The 12,401-nt window shown below is 59.8% G+C and overlaps 1 pseudogene; it reads left to right on the top strand.

Annotated features, from left to right (window-relative positions):
• Positions 1-234: 234 nt before the first annotated feature.
• LOC131495934 (pyrroline-5-carboxylate reductase 2-like) lies at positions 235-3,567 on the top strand (annotated as a pseudogene).
• Positions 3,568-12,401: the final 8,834 nt, after the last annotated feature.

Genomic DNA, 12,401 nt, shown 5'->3' with positions numbered 1-12,401 from the left:
TGGGGACGCGACTTCCGGCCTCCGCTCCGGAGGTTCCGACCGCCCAATCCCGGACGCAAGGGGCGGGCACACGGCCCGAGCTCCCAGCCGCGGACTGGTCCGTCCGAGGTTCTGGCCGCGGACTGGTCCGTCGAGCTTCTGGCCGCGGATTGGCCGCCCTCGCGGCGCCGTCTGCCGCGGAGGCAGTGGGGAGGGGTCCCGAAGCCGCCGGAAGCCCCGCGGGTCTGGCTTCCGGGGCGCGCGCGGGCCTCTGGGGCTCTGTCGGCCCAGCGTCGTGCAGCTCCCGGGTGGCGCCGAGCCCCTTCCCGCGGTCATGAGCGTGGGCTTCATCGGCGCGGGCCAGCTGGCCTGTGCGCTGGCGCGGGGCTTCACGGCCGCAGGTGAGCGCGCGGGGGCGGACGGGCCGCAGCCCAGTCCGGGACTCCCGGGGGCGCCGGCTGACGGGTCCCGTTCTCCGCAGGCATCCTGTCGGCCCACAGGATCATAGCCAGCTCCCCGGAAATGGACCTGCCCACCGTGTCCTCGCTCCGGGTAGGCGGGGCCGGGGAGGCCGGGGCCGAGGGGCGGGCGAGGGGGCGGACGGCGCGGGGTGGGCCCGACACTGATGGAGGCCGAGGTGTGCTAAGCGCCCGGCACACTGATGCGCGGCGAACAAACTGCCTAATTCACCTGCTGGCAGTGCGACGCTAAGGTGCTCAACCACGCTGAGCCTCAGTTTCCTCTTTTGCAAAGCGGAGCCCACGGTAGCCCCTTTTCGGAGTTATTCTGAGGCACGAGTGATCGCTGGGAAAGCTGGCTGAGTTAGTTCTTCACCCTAAATCTGGGCAGCTCCCAGAACTGGAGGGCCCCGGTTTTCAGTTCGGAGTCCAAAGCGGAGGGGTGACCTCCGGGTCGCCCCTGGACCACGCGGAGACCGCGCGGCCTGGCGAACAGGTGTCCATTCATGGTCCAAGGCTGGACCCAACTCCTCTGTCTCCCACTGGCGCTCCCGGTTCACCTTTCCCTTTGCCTGCGCCTCTTTCCATGCGAACCCCTGGATGGGAGACAGCTGTTTCCTGGCTGCCTCGGAGAAGCTGGTCCGTATCTGGTATTTAGCTCGCCCGCCTAGTAGTGGAACCGGGGACTTCGGGCCCCTGGGGGGAGGGGCAGACTCCCCAAGGGACAGGAATTCCAGGCTGCAGGGGCAGAGTGGGTTTGGCAGGGGCTCGCTTGCTCCCGGAGAGGACCTGGGCCCAGCGAGGCCGCCCCGCGCCCTGAGCCTGGACCATCTCCTCCTGCAGAAGATGGGCGTGAACCTGACCCGGAGCAACAAGGAGACGGTGAGGCACAGTGACGTCCTGTTCCTGGCCGTGAAGCCGCACATCATCCCCTTCATCCTGGACGAGATCGGGGCGGACGTGCAGGCCAGGCACATCGTGGTCTCCTGTGCTGCCGGTGTCACCATCAGCTCTGTGGAGAAGGTGCCCCCTCTCTTCCCCGGGGTGCTCCTGTGGGAGGGGGCGGGGTGCCGGTGGAAGCTGCGCCGCAGAGACTCACTTGGGCATCTTCCGCGTCCCAGAAGCTGATGGCGTTCCAGCCGGCCCCCAAGGTGATTCGCTGCATGACCAACACGCCCGTGGTGGTGCGGGAGGGCGCCACGGTGTACGCCACGGGCACCCACGCCCTGGTGGAGGACGGGCAGCTTCTGGAACAGCTCATGAGCAGCGTGGGCTTCTGCACCGAGGTGGAGGAGGACCTGATCGACGCTGTCACCGGGCTCAGCGGCAGCGGGCCTGCCTACGTGAGGCCCTCTGGGGACGGAGGGTGGCAGGCGGGCTGTAGGCAGACTGGGGCTGGGGGCGTGGCCAGCTAGCGGAGGAGGTCAGCCTCTGCGGCCAGTTCTGGTCGCCAGTTCCGGTCACCCGGAGAGTGGGCCCTAGGGAATGCCCCGAGTGCCTGCTGCCCTGGGGCTCAGCGAGTGTCCCCGCAGGCATTCATGGCCCTGGACGTGCTGGCTGATGGCGGGGTGAAGATGGGCCTGCCCCGGCGCCTGGCCGTCCGACTGGGGGCCCAGGCCCTGCTGGTTGGTATCTACACGCTGCACGTTCTGGACCGGGGTGTGGGATGGGGGTTCCGTGGGTCCCTGAACTGGGGGTGGGGCACGGTGGGGAAGCCGGGGTAAGGCTGGGGAAGGGCGGGGCTGGTGTGGGGAAGGGTGGAAGTTCCGAAGGCCCACCGGCCGCTCCCGCCCCCCCTCCTTCCCTCCCGCCCCAGGGCGCTGCCAAGATGCTGCTGGCGTCAGAGCAGCACCCTGGCCAGCTCAAGGACAACGTGTGCTCGCCCGGGGTGCCACCATCCACGCCCTGCACTTCCTAGAGAGCGGGGGCTTCCGCTCCCTGCTCATCAACGCCGTGGAGGCCTCCTATATCCGAACACGGTGGGTTAATCTCCCCGTGGCCCGTGGGCCAGCCCCGTCGGGCAGATCCTGCCGTCCCTGGTCCATTAGCGGCGTCAGAGTCTGTGCTCCGGTCAGAGCCACGGTTCATTAGACTTGATTCAGCTGAGAGTTTGCAGGCCTTACTTCGCTAATGCCCACCGTGGCCGTGGTGGCGGGGTGGCTGTGATCTATCGGGGTGAGGAAGGTGGGGCTCAGAGACGACGTCCCCAAGCTCAGGCGGCCAGTACGTGGTGGAGGCAGGGCCGGGGAAGCGTTGACTCCAAACCCGGGGCTTTTCCATGCCGACTCCTCCTGTGACCGCAGGCACCGTGGGGAGCTGCACACCTGGTGGTGACTCACACGTAGCTAAAGAGCACTTCTGAGAAGCTTCCGGGCGTGTTTGATCTGGGGGCTTGTGGTTTGGGGCGGGCTCGGGTTCTTGGGGGCCCGGGGTCGTGCGCACCGGGTGGCCTCGTGAAGCTCGGGCTCCCGTAACCCCCGCGGGGTTCTGTCCGTAGGGAGTTGCAGTCCATGGCCGACCAGGAGAAGATCTCCCCGGCCGCACTCAAGAAGACCCTCCTGGACAGAGTGAAGCTGGAGTCCCCCACGGTGTCCACGCTGACCCATTCCAACTCCGGGAAGCTCCTGACGAGAAACCCGGCCCCTGGAGGCAAGAAGGAGTGAGGCCACCAGGCCTCCGATCCCCGAGGGGCTGTGCAGGACCGGGTTCGGCTCCCTAGTGTGCAGGGCCTTGTGACGAATCCTCCTCAGACGTTTTCAGGCCGGGCCACGCTGGTTTCCCATCCCGTCTGTGGGACGCTGCTCCGGGGGTTGATGCCGGCGGTGGGTGGGGGCGGTCCCGAGTCCCACTCGGCAAGAAGGTCTGCAGACCTGCAGCCGACGGCTCCTTCGGTCACGTCCTCCAGCCGGAGCCTGAGGCAGGGTTGGCCTGCTGCCGGGTTGAGGACACAGAGGTACAAACGTGAGCGGGGCTGTTCGCTTTGAGTTACAGACGGGAAAGGTACGAGCAACTTAAAATTGTTCCAATTAGAAAAGTGCGCAGATATTTAACTCGCCTGCCCTAGGTGTCCCATGGAACAAAGTGTTCTCTGGTTTGCTGTTTAGTTGCTTGAATAAAGTTTTATTTTGTATTTCCCTGCTTTTTTTTTTTTTTTTTTTTACACGAGCTCTACCCTCCACGTGGGGCTTGAACTCTCGACCCCAAAGTCAGTAGTTGTGCACGTCCTAGCAGCCGGGCCAGCCAGGCGCCCCTCTTCTCTTGTTTTTTTATGCTTAATATTAATTTCTTCTAGGGAACTCCAGGACCTTACTGGGTGCCCCCACCCTTCTGTGGGGAGCACTGTCTAAAGACAAGAAATTGTGGGCTAGACCCTGAGAGCTGGAAAGATACTCTGCTCCGTCCCGGCCCCTGGGAGCAGGTCAGGAGATTGTTCTAGAATGGACCAGAGCTCATGGCAGAGAAGAGCCTAGTGGCTGGGGTGCAGGAAGGGAGGGCAGGAGCCCAGACACAAAGGTGGAAGCTGCCAGCTCTGTCGGGCCTCTTACCTGCTGAACGCTGGGTCCAGACAAGTGCTCTCTGTGGGGGGAATGATTTTTCTCTCACCTTACACAAGATGCCGAGGCCCAGGGGCAGCTCTCATGGAGCCGCTGGTCGCTGGTGGGGCCGAGGCTGGGTGTGCCGTCCACACAGCCGGACTGAACTGCGGTTTCCCCATGCAGGCCAGTGTCCCTCGCGCGTGTCCCCAGGGGCTGGCCGCCTGTGGCATTGGCATCAGCGTCGCTGGGTTCAAGTCTTGGTTTTTGCCAATCCCCCCCCCCGCCACTGCCAATTTGCTGGTAGTTTATTTTTACTTTAATTCCATCTAGTTGACCTACAGTCGTATTCGTTTCAAGTGTACGACGTAGGGATTTGGCACGTCCATCCGTCGCCGGGTGCCCATCGCGACAAGTGCACTAGTCCTCCCACTTTCAGCTGGGCAACCGGGAGATGTTAGCGAGTCCGGTGTGCAGGTCTCATCCTGTAAATAGGGGATCACGCTTCACCGAAAGGTTCCGGCGGGTGTGCAGTGAGACCTTGCGGAGTGGTCCAGCACGCGGTCTAGAACATGGTGGGCCCCTCGCGTGAGTCAGACCGCCGGGCTTCGACTCCAGACCCGAGAGCCTGTGGGCCAGGTTCGTCCCTGTGGGGCCAGAGTGATAGGCTCAACCCTGCTAAAAACCTGGGGCGCCTGGGGGGCTCAGTCGATAAAGTGTCCAACTTGGGCTCAGGTCACGATCTCACAGTTTGTAGGTTCGAGCCCCGCGTCGGGCTCTGTGCCGACCACTCAGATCCTGGAGCCTGTTTCACATCCTGTGTCTCCCTCTCTCTTTGCCCCTTCCCCCACTCACACTCTGTCTTTCTCTCTCTCTCAGAAATAAATGTTAGAAAAATTCTTTTTAAATTAAAAAAATGTGAAGTGAGTCGCCCAAGTGTCATTGGCTGGAGAGTAGGCCCAGGACTCACACCCACGTCTGACACTCGATCCCGGCCTCTGGGCGCTGTGCCCGCTGGCGAACTGGCCTAGGTGACGGGTGACCCTCATCTTTCCTTCACCCCCCCCCCAGGCCACCCCCTCCCGGGCCTAAATCCACCAACACGCACTTACCCAGGACCTGCAACTGCCGAGCCCTGGCTCGTCCCTGGTGCGCGGGGCCCACCCGGCACAGGGGGACCTCACCTGCTAAGGGCGCCTGCCCTTCGCTTCGGCCCTTTGACCCGGTCAGGGCAGGGCTGGATTCGACCTCCAGGGAGAGGGAGGAGGGCGTCACCCCCCGGAGGACACTTGCGTCCAGCTTCCCACAGAGCTGAGGGGCCCTGGGCTGGGGGGGGGGGCCGGAGCTGCAGGCAGACAGAACCGGAGGCTGGGAGCTCCCGGGGGGGTCACGGGGCCCCCCGAGAGTCAGGCCTGCGCAGGTTTCGAGCTCGGGCCCGAGTGCCCCCTGCAAGGCTTTTAGGAGTAAGAGCTGGTGCTGGAGGCCCGCGCAGCCTCGCCGGGAAGTGCGTGCCAAGGACTCCCCTGCCCGGCGCCCTTGCGGCCTGGCGGCGCCCCGGTCCCCGGTCAGTAAGACCGTCCTTGTTTGGGGTGGCCCGGGACCAGGGACACGTGTGGACACGGGACGTGGAGAATGTGGCAGGCAGAGGAAAAGGCGGTGCGGAGAGGGCTGGGGGTGTAAGGAAGGCGTGTGTATAACTGCCTGTCCTGTCCCCCTCCCCCCTCCCCACTGCCCCCTGCTCTCTGCCCTCTGCCCCCTGCCTCCAGCACCCCCACCCCCCACCCCAGCCCCTGCCCCCTGCTCTTCCCCACCCCCGTCCCCTGCCCCCGCCCCCATCAGGACCAGAGCAGGCCTCAATCCCCATTCCACAGCTGGCTTCTCTCCAGACCCCCCAAACTTCCTTCTCTGCTGCCCCAGTTTTGCTCTCCTGGGAAATGGTACAAATCTCGGCCCCGCTGTTACCAGTAGTTACTTCCGGAAAGTGGCATCGAGGCGGTCTTCTCACCTGATTTTCTTTCTCTCTTTCCCTTGAGGTCGTGGCAGCCAGCATGCAGACCCGGCCTCCCCAGTTAGAAGTGGGGGACGTGGACTTGCCTCTGTGTGCCCGGGTAGCCCTTACCAGGCGGCACACCCTGTCGCTGTTCCTGGTCAACAGCTCCTCCTGTGTGACCTAAAACACGCGAAGTGCCTGAACCGACCGAGCGCCAGGCGCAATGTTACATGTGCGAGATGCACGACCTCATTTCACCTTTAAGTTGAGAATTATTATTATTATTATTTTGAGAGAGAGAGAGAGAGAGGGAGAGAGAATGAGTGGGGGAGGGGCAGAGAGAGAGGGAGACAGACCGAATCCCCAAGCAGGCTCCCCGCTGTCAGCGCAGAGCCTGTCGTGGGACTCGAGTCCACAAACCGTGAGATCATGACCTGAGCTGAAACCCAGAGTTGGACACTTACCCGACTGAGCCCCCAGGCGCCCCTAATTTGAGAATTATGGTGGAATTAGTATTTCCCCATTTTACTGATGGACACTGGAGCTGGGAGAAGTTAGGAACGCAGCCAGTGAGGAGGAAAGCCCGTGGCCTAAACCTAAGACCCGTTTTCCGGAGCCCTGAGCTGTCCTCGCCCCTCCGACGGGCCCTCCGCGGGAGGAAGGGCGGGAAGGCCCGGCTGGTGAGGAGCTGGGGTGGAGGCAGGGGTCCCTGGCAGGGGCCTGGGAAGGAGACCCAGAAAGCCGACAGGGTCGGGACTGGCCTCCTCACAGCCTACTCTGGAGGGTAGGTTCTGACGGTATTAAGCCTCTGGCAAACGTGCTTCAAGAAGTAGACGTTTTAGTTTTTTCTGTTTCATAGAAGCAAATATTCCTACTTCCCTTTTTTTTTTTTTAATGGGAAAAACTTCAAATTCCTAGTTGCTGACATTCTGAGTCAGTAAAGTCTTTTATTGATTTTTGAGAGAGAGAAAGAGACAGCAGAAGCAGGGGAGGGGCAGAGAGGGAGGGAGACACAGAATCCGAAGCGGGCTCCAGGCTCCCAGCTGTCGGCACAGAGCCCGACGCGGGGCTCGAACCCACGAACCGCGAGATCATGAGCTGAAGTCGGATACGCAACCGACTGAGCCACCCCGGCGCCCTAAATTATACTTCAAAAAAAAAATACAAGTTATTCAATTCATTTAAACTAAACAAGAAAAACACTTCACCCATCTCATCTACCTCACAGCCACTGCCTCTGGCAAATACCAATATCCTCTGTATCTATGATCCTGGTTTTGGTTTTTGGTTTTTTAAGATTCCACATGTAAGAGAGATCGTATCATATAGTCTTTGTCTTTCTCTATCTGACGAATTTCACTTAGGATAATGCCCTTGAGATGCGTCCTTGTCGCAAATGGCAAAGTTCCACTCTTTTTTATGGCCTAGTAATATTCCCCCATATTTATGCCGCATTTTCTTTGTCCGTTCACCTGTCGATGGATGGCTGTTCCCGTGTCTTGGCGATTGTGAATAATGCTGCAGCGAACGTGGGAGGACAGACACCCTTCCGAGTCAGCGTTTTCATTTCCTTCAGATGAAAACCCAGAAGTGGAGTAGTATTTCTGTTTTTAATTTTTTGAGGAACCCCCGCGCCGTTTTCCGCGGTGGCTGCACCAGTCTGCATTCCCACCAACGGTGCCCGAGGGTTCCCCTTTCTCCGCATCCTCGCCCACGCCGGTTGTTTTCTTGTCTTTACGATTTTAGCCATTCTGACAGGCGTAAGGTGGTATCTCATTGTCTCGATTTGCATTTTCCTGATGGTGAGTGATGTTCAGCATCTTTTCACGTGTCTGTTGGCTGTTGTCTGTCTTCTTTGGAGAAACGCCTCTTCCGATCTTCTGCCCATTTTCTGATGAAATGATTGTTACTGTTGTTGAGCTGTGTGGGTTCTTTATCTATTTCTGCTATAACCCCCTAATCGGATATGCTGTGTTCCCCTAGTCGGTAGGCCACCTTCTCATTTTGTTGATTGCTTCCTGAGCTGTGCAGAAGCTTTTTCGTACGATGTGGTCCTACTTGTCGATTTTCACTTCTGTTCCTTCTCCTTTTGGTGTCAAATTAAAAAAATCATCAGGGGGCGCCTGGGTAGCTCAGTCATTTAAGCGTCCGACTTCGGCTCAGGTCACGATCTCAAGGTCTGTGAGTTCGAGCCCCGCGTCGGGCTCTGTGGTGACAGCTCAGAGCCTGGAGCCTGCTTCGGATTCTGTGTCTCCCTCTCTCTCTGCCCCTCCACTACGCTCTCTGTCTCTCAAAAATAAATAAACATTGGGGCGCCTGGGTGGCGCAGTCGGTTGAGCGTCCGACTTCAGCCAGGTCACGATCTCGCGGTCCGTGAGTTCGAGCCCCGCGTCAGGCTCTGGGCTGATGGCTGGGAGCCTGGAGCCTGTTTCCGATTCTGTGTCTCCCTCTCTCTCTGCCCCTCCCCCGTTCATGCTCTGTCTCTCTCTGTCCCAAAAATAAATTAAAAACGTTGAAAAAAAAAATTTTTTTAAATAAATAAACATTTAAAAAATTAAAAAAAAAATCATCACCAAGACCAATGTCTAGTAGTTTACCACGTATGTTTTCTTCTGGGAGTTTTATGGTTTCAGGCCTTAACCTTCAGATCTTTAATCCATTTTGAGTTAGTTCCTGTGTGTGGTGTGAGAAAACGGTCCAGTTTTATTCTGTTGCATGCAGCTGTCCAGTTTTCCTGCCATTTATTGAAGAGACTGTCTTTCCCCGGTTGTATACTCTTGCCTCCTTTGTCGTAATTGCCTGCCCGTATGCGTGTGGGTTTATTTGGGGGCTCTCTGTTCTGTTCCCTCGATCAACGTGTCTGTCTTCCCGCTGACACCATACTGTTTGTGTTATTGTAACTTTGTAACATAGTTTGGCGCCTCCAGCTTTGCTTTGGCCGTGCAGGATCTTTTGTGCGTCCACACGAATTTCAGGATGGTTTGTTCTATTTCGGTGAAAAATGCCCCTGGAATTTTGATAGGCAGAGCATCGAGTCTGTAGATCGGGTTGGGCAGTACGGACCTACCTGCCTTTTGGATTAAGAGAAAGGGACAGGAAGTGAGCATTTCCAACCCCATGGCCTGGCTCTCCCCGGAGGCTCACTTCACCCTGCACGGACGTGTCTGTCTCTGCTGACGCCCTTCCCCGCCGCCCTCCCCAGCGGCACTTACACCGTTGCCTCTGCGGGGGATGCCTTCTCCTCCTTGGCTCCCCTGCCCCAGCCCCTTCCCCCACACCAGCCCTCCATCCATCCTTGGCATCCGGGACCTGCGCTGTCACTGTTTTCTCATGAGCACAATAGTTTGCTCTTCAGCAATGCTTTTGACCTGGCAAGGAGCTGTCACCTGTCTCTCCAGGGTCCCCGAGGCAGGCGGGGTGGGTGGGCGTGGGCATCCCTTCGCTTACATGAAGAACCCAAGGCACTTATTTAAAGCAGCTGGGGCCGGAATCCCAGTCTTCAGACCCCACTTCCTCTTTCCAGTGTCCCCCATTGTCCCCCAGAGAGCGCTCAGGGACAGCAGGTGGCTCCCATACGTGCCCCTGACAAAGGGGACAGGCCCGGGAGGACGTTGTGCTCTGGCTGCCGGTGCCCCACTGCCCAGCTGCGCCACTAGAGGGCACCAGCCGCTAACCGCTGAGGCCCAGGTCGCCGGACACGTGAGGAGACCCTGCAGGGACACCGGAGCCATCTCATTGCCTCTGCCAGCTGTGACAGGTGATTTCACGTATTCCCCGCGACACAGTGACAAAGCGGCTTAGTATCCCTTAGAAGGAAGCTCTTGAATCTTCCTCCTCCTCCGAGCCTCTGCCCCTGCCCCCAGCATCACCGTCCCCGGTGTGCAGGCAGGTGACCTCTCGGCCGCCCTCACCCCTCGCTGCCTCCTGGGTGGCCCGGCTGAGGGAGGGCCTTGTGGAGCGGCCCCCCGTGTCCAGGCTTCTCCTTGGTCTCACCAAGAGGTCTGGAGAGTCACATCCCTTGGTAGCCATGTGACCTGAGGCAAGTTGCTTTGTCCTCCGGGAACTCACCTGCTGGGCTCGGTCCGACAGGACGGACGCTGCTCCAATAACCAGGAGTTGCTCTTGTTCTCATGGGGATCGGAAAGGAATCTGGGGCTCAGGGAACATAACAGCTAGGAAGGCAGGTCCCAGATCCAGAGCTCTGGTGGGGGGCGGGGGGGAGGGGGCAGCCACGGCCCCTGTTCCCGGCACCACTGGCTCCAGACTGGTTCTCAAACCAAGTGATCGCCTGCCCTTATTTTTAAAGTCATCTCTACGCTCAACGTGGGGCTCACCCTCACGACCCGGAGATCAAGAGTCATGCTGCACCGAGCAAGCCAGCCAGTGCCCCCGGTCGCCTGCCTTTCTTTTTTCTTAAGTTTGTTTACTTATTTTGAGAGAAGGAGAGAGAGTAAGCGAGCAAGGGAGGGGCGGAGAGAGGGAGAGAGAATCCCAAGCAGGCTCCGTGCTGTCAGCACAAAGCCCGATGCGGGGGCTCGAACCCATGAACCGTGAGATCGTGACCTGAGCCGACACCGAGAGTCGGATGCTGAACCGGCAGAGCCCCCCGGGCGCCCCAATCGCCTGCCTTTTTTTTTTTTTTAATTTTTTTAACGTTTATTTATTTTTGAGACAGAGAGAGACAGAGCGTGAACAGGAGAGGAGCAGAGAGAGAGAGGGAGACACAGAATCTGAAACAGGCTCCAGGCCCTGAGCAGTCAGCACAGAGCCCCACGTGGGGCTCGAACTCACGGACCACGAGATCATGACCTGAGCCAAAGTCGGACGCTCAACCGACCAAGCCACCCAGGCGCCCCTCGCCTGCCTTTTTTAATGGAGGCCAGTGGAGAGGAAAGCAGCCTTGAGTCCCGTTTCCACTCTTACTGCCCTCTGCTCTCCAAGATGCTCCCTGAGCCCAGACCCCAGACCCAGCCTCGCCCGCACGCGCCCGGCCTTGTCTTGGTCGCCTGTCTGAATTGGCGGGTCGTCGTCTCCCACCCCAAACCTCAGAGTCCTCGGGTGGTCGGGGGGGCCGCCTCCTGGCACGTCCTGTGAGTCTGAGAGATGCTGTTGGACGGAGTTGAGCTGTGGCCACAGCCAACACGCCTGGGCGTCGGAGGAGTCACGCCAGAAAGGAGCCGAAGACGGAGAAAAGACGTGGCCGTTACCGTCAGGAGGCGTTTATTTACGGCTTATCTGGAATGAGCTACAAAGTATTTGCATACCGAGACCCTCGCTGAGCTGCTGTCAGTATCCTGAGATGTCCAGGGCAGCCCTAGGGGTCGGACACCCCGGGGACCGCGGGGTCAAGGGACAGGCAAGGCAGAGATGGAAGGTGGCCTTGAAGCCACCTTGTCCTTCCCCGGCCGCGGGGGGTGACATGGGCGGAGGCGGAGGCAGCGCCCGGTTCGGTGGGAGACTCACGTGAGGTCAGTGATTTACTCGATCTGCACGCCCGGAGCCCCACGGCGTGCGGGACACCAGAGCGGCGGATGTGACCCAGTCTCTTCCTCCCCAAAGGGCCTTCTGATCTGGTGGGGGAAGGAGACGTGGAAGGATGACCGTAAGTCCGTCCCTCCGGGCGGTCAACGCTCGACAGGCGGTAAGAGCGCCGGGAGCGGACAGCAGGTGCTTGCGAGGAGCCCGCAGAGGCGGTGACGCTGCGATTGGGCCTGAAAGATAAGGGGACCTTCCAGAGGGAAGAGGTGCCTGTGCCAGGCGGGGACTGCCCGCCAGCACTCGACGTCGGTAGCGTCTTCCGCATGGCAGGCGTCCAGAGCTGGTGTGGCACGGCTGTGGGACCCCACGATCGAAGGTGGGAGCACCCACGGGGGTTTTAAGCAGGGGGTGGAGGGCGGGCCTATTTCCACTTAAGAAAGGAGACTGCAGGGGCGCCTGGGGGACTCCGTCGGTGGGATGTCCGACTTCGGCTCAGGTCACGATCTCACGGTTCGTGGGTTCGAGCCCCGCGTCGGGCTCTGTGCTGACAGCTCGGAGCCCGGAGCCTGCTTCGGATCCTGGGTCTCCCTCTCTCTCTGCCCCTCCCCCACGCTTGCTCGTTCTCTCTCCCTCTCAAAAAATAAATAAGCATAAAAAAAAACTGCAAAAACTGAATTTAAGAGGCGCCGGGGTGGCTCAGTCGGTTATGCATCTGACTCTTGATTGCAGCTCAGGTCTTGATCTCAGGGTCATGAGTTCAAGCCCCGTGTCGGGCTCTGTACTGGACGTGAAACCTACTTTAAAAAAAAGAGTTTGTGTGATCACTGTGCACATAAGCTGCCCCCACCCCCCCCCCAACAGGCTTCACCCTGTGTGCTCAGTAAACACCCTCACTCGCTGAGAAGGGGCTCGGTGGGGACCGTGGGCAGGTGAGGGAAAGCAGGGGCCGAGGCCTCCCGCTCG

The sequence above is a fragment of the Neofelis nebulosa genome, chromosome 15, assembly GCF_028018385.1.
Source record: "Neofelis nebulosa isolate mNeoNeb1 chromosome 15, mNeoNeb1.pri, whole genome shotgun sequence".
Classification (NCBI taxonomy): Eukaryota; Metazoa; Chordata; class Mammalia; order Carnivora; family Felidae; genus Neofelis; species Neofelis nebulosa.
This window is presented reverse-complemented; position numbering and strand designations above follow the sequence as displayed.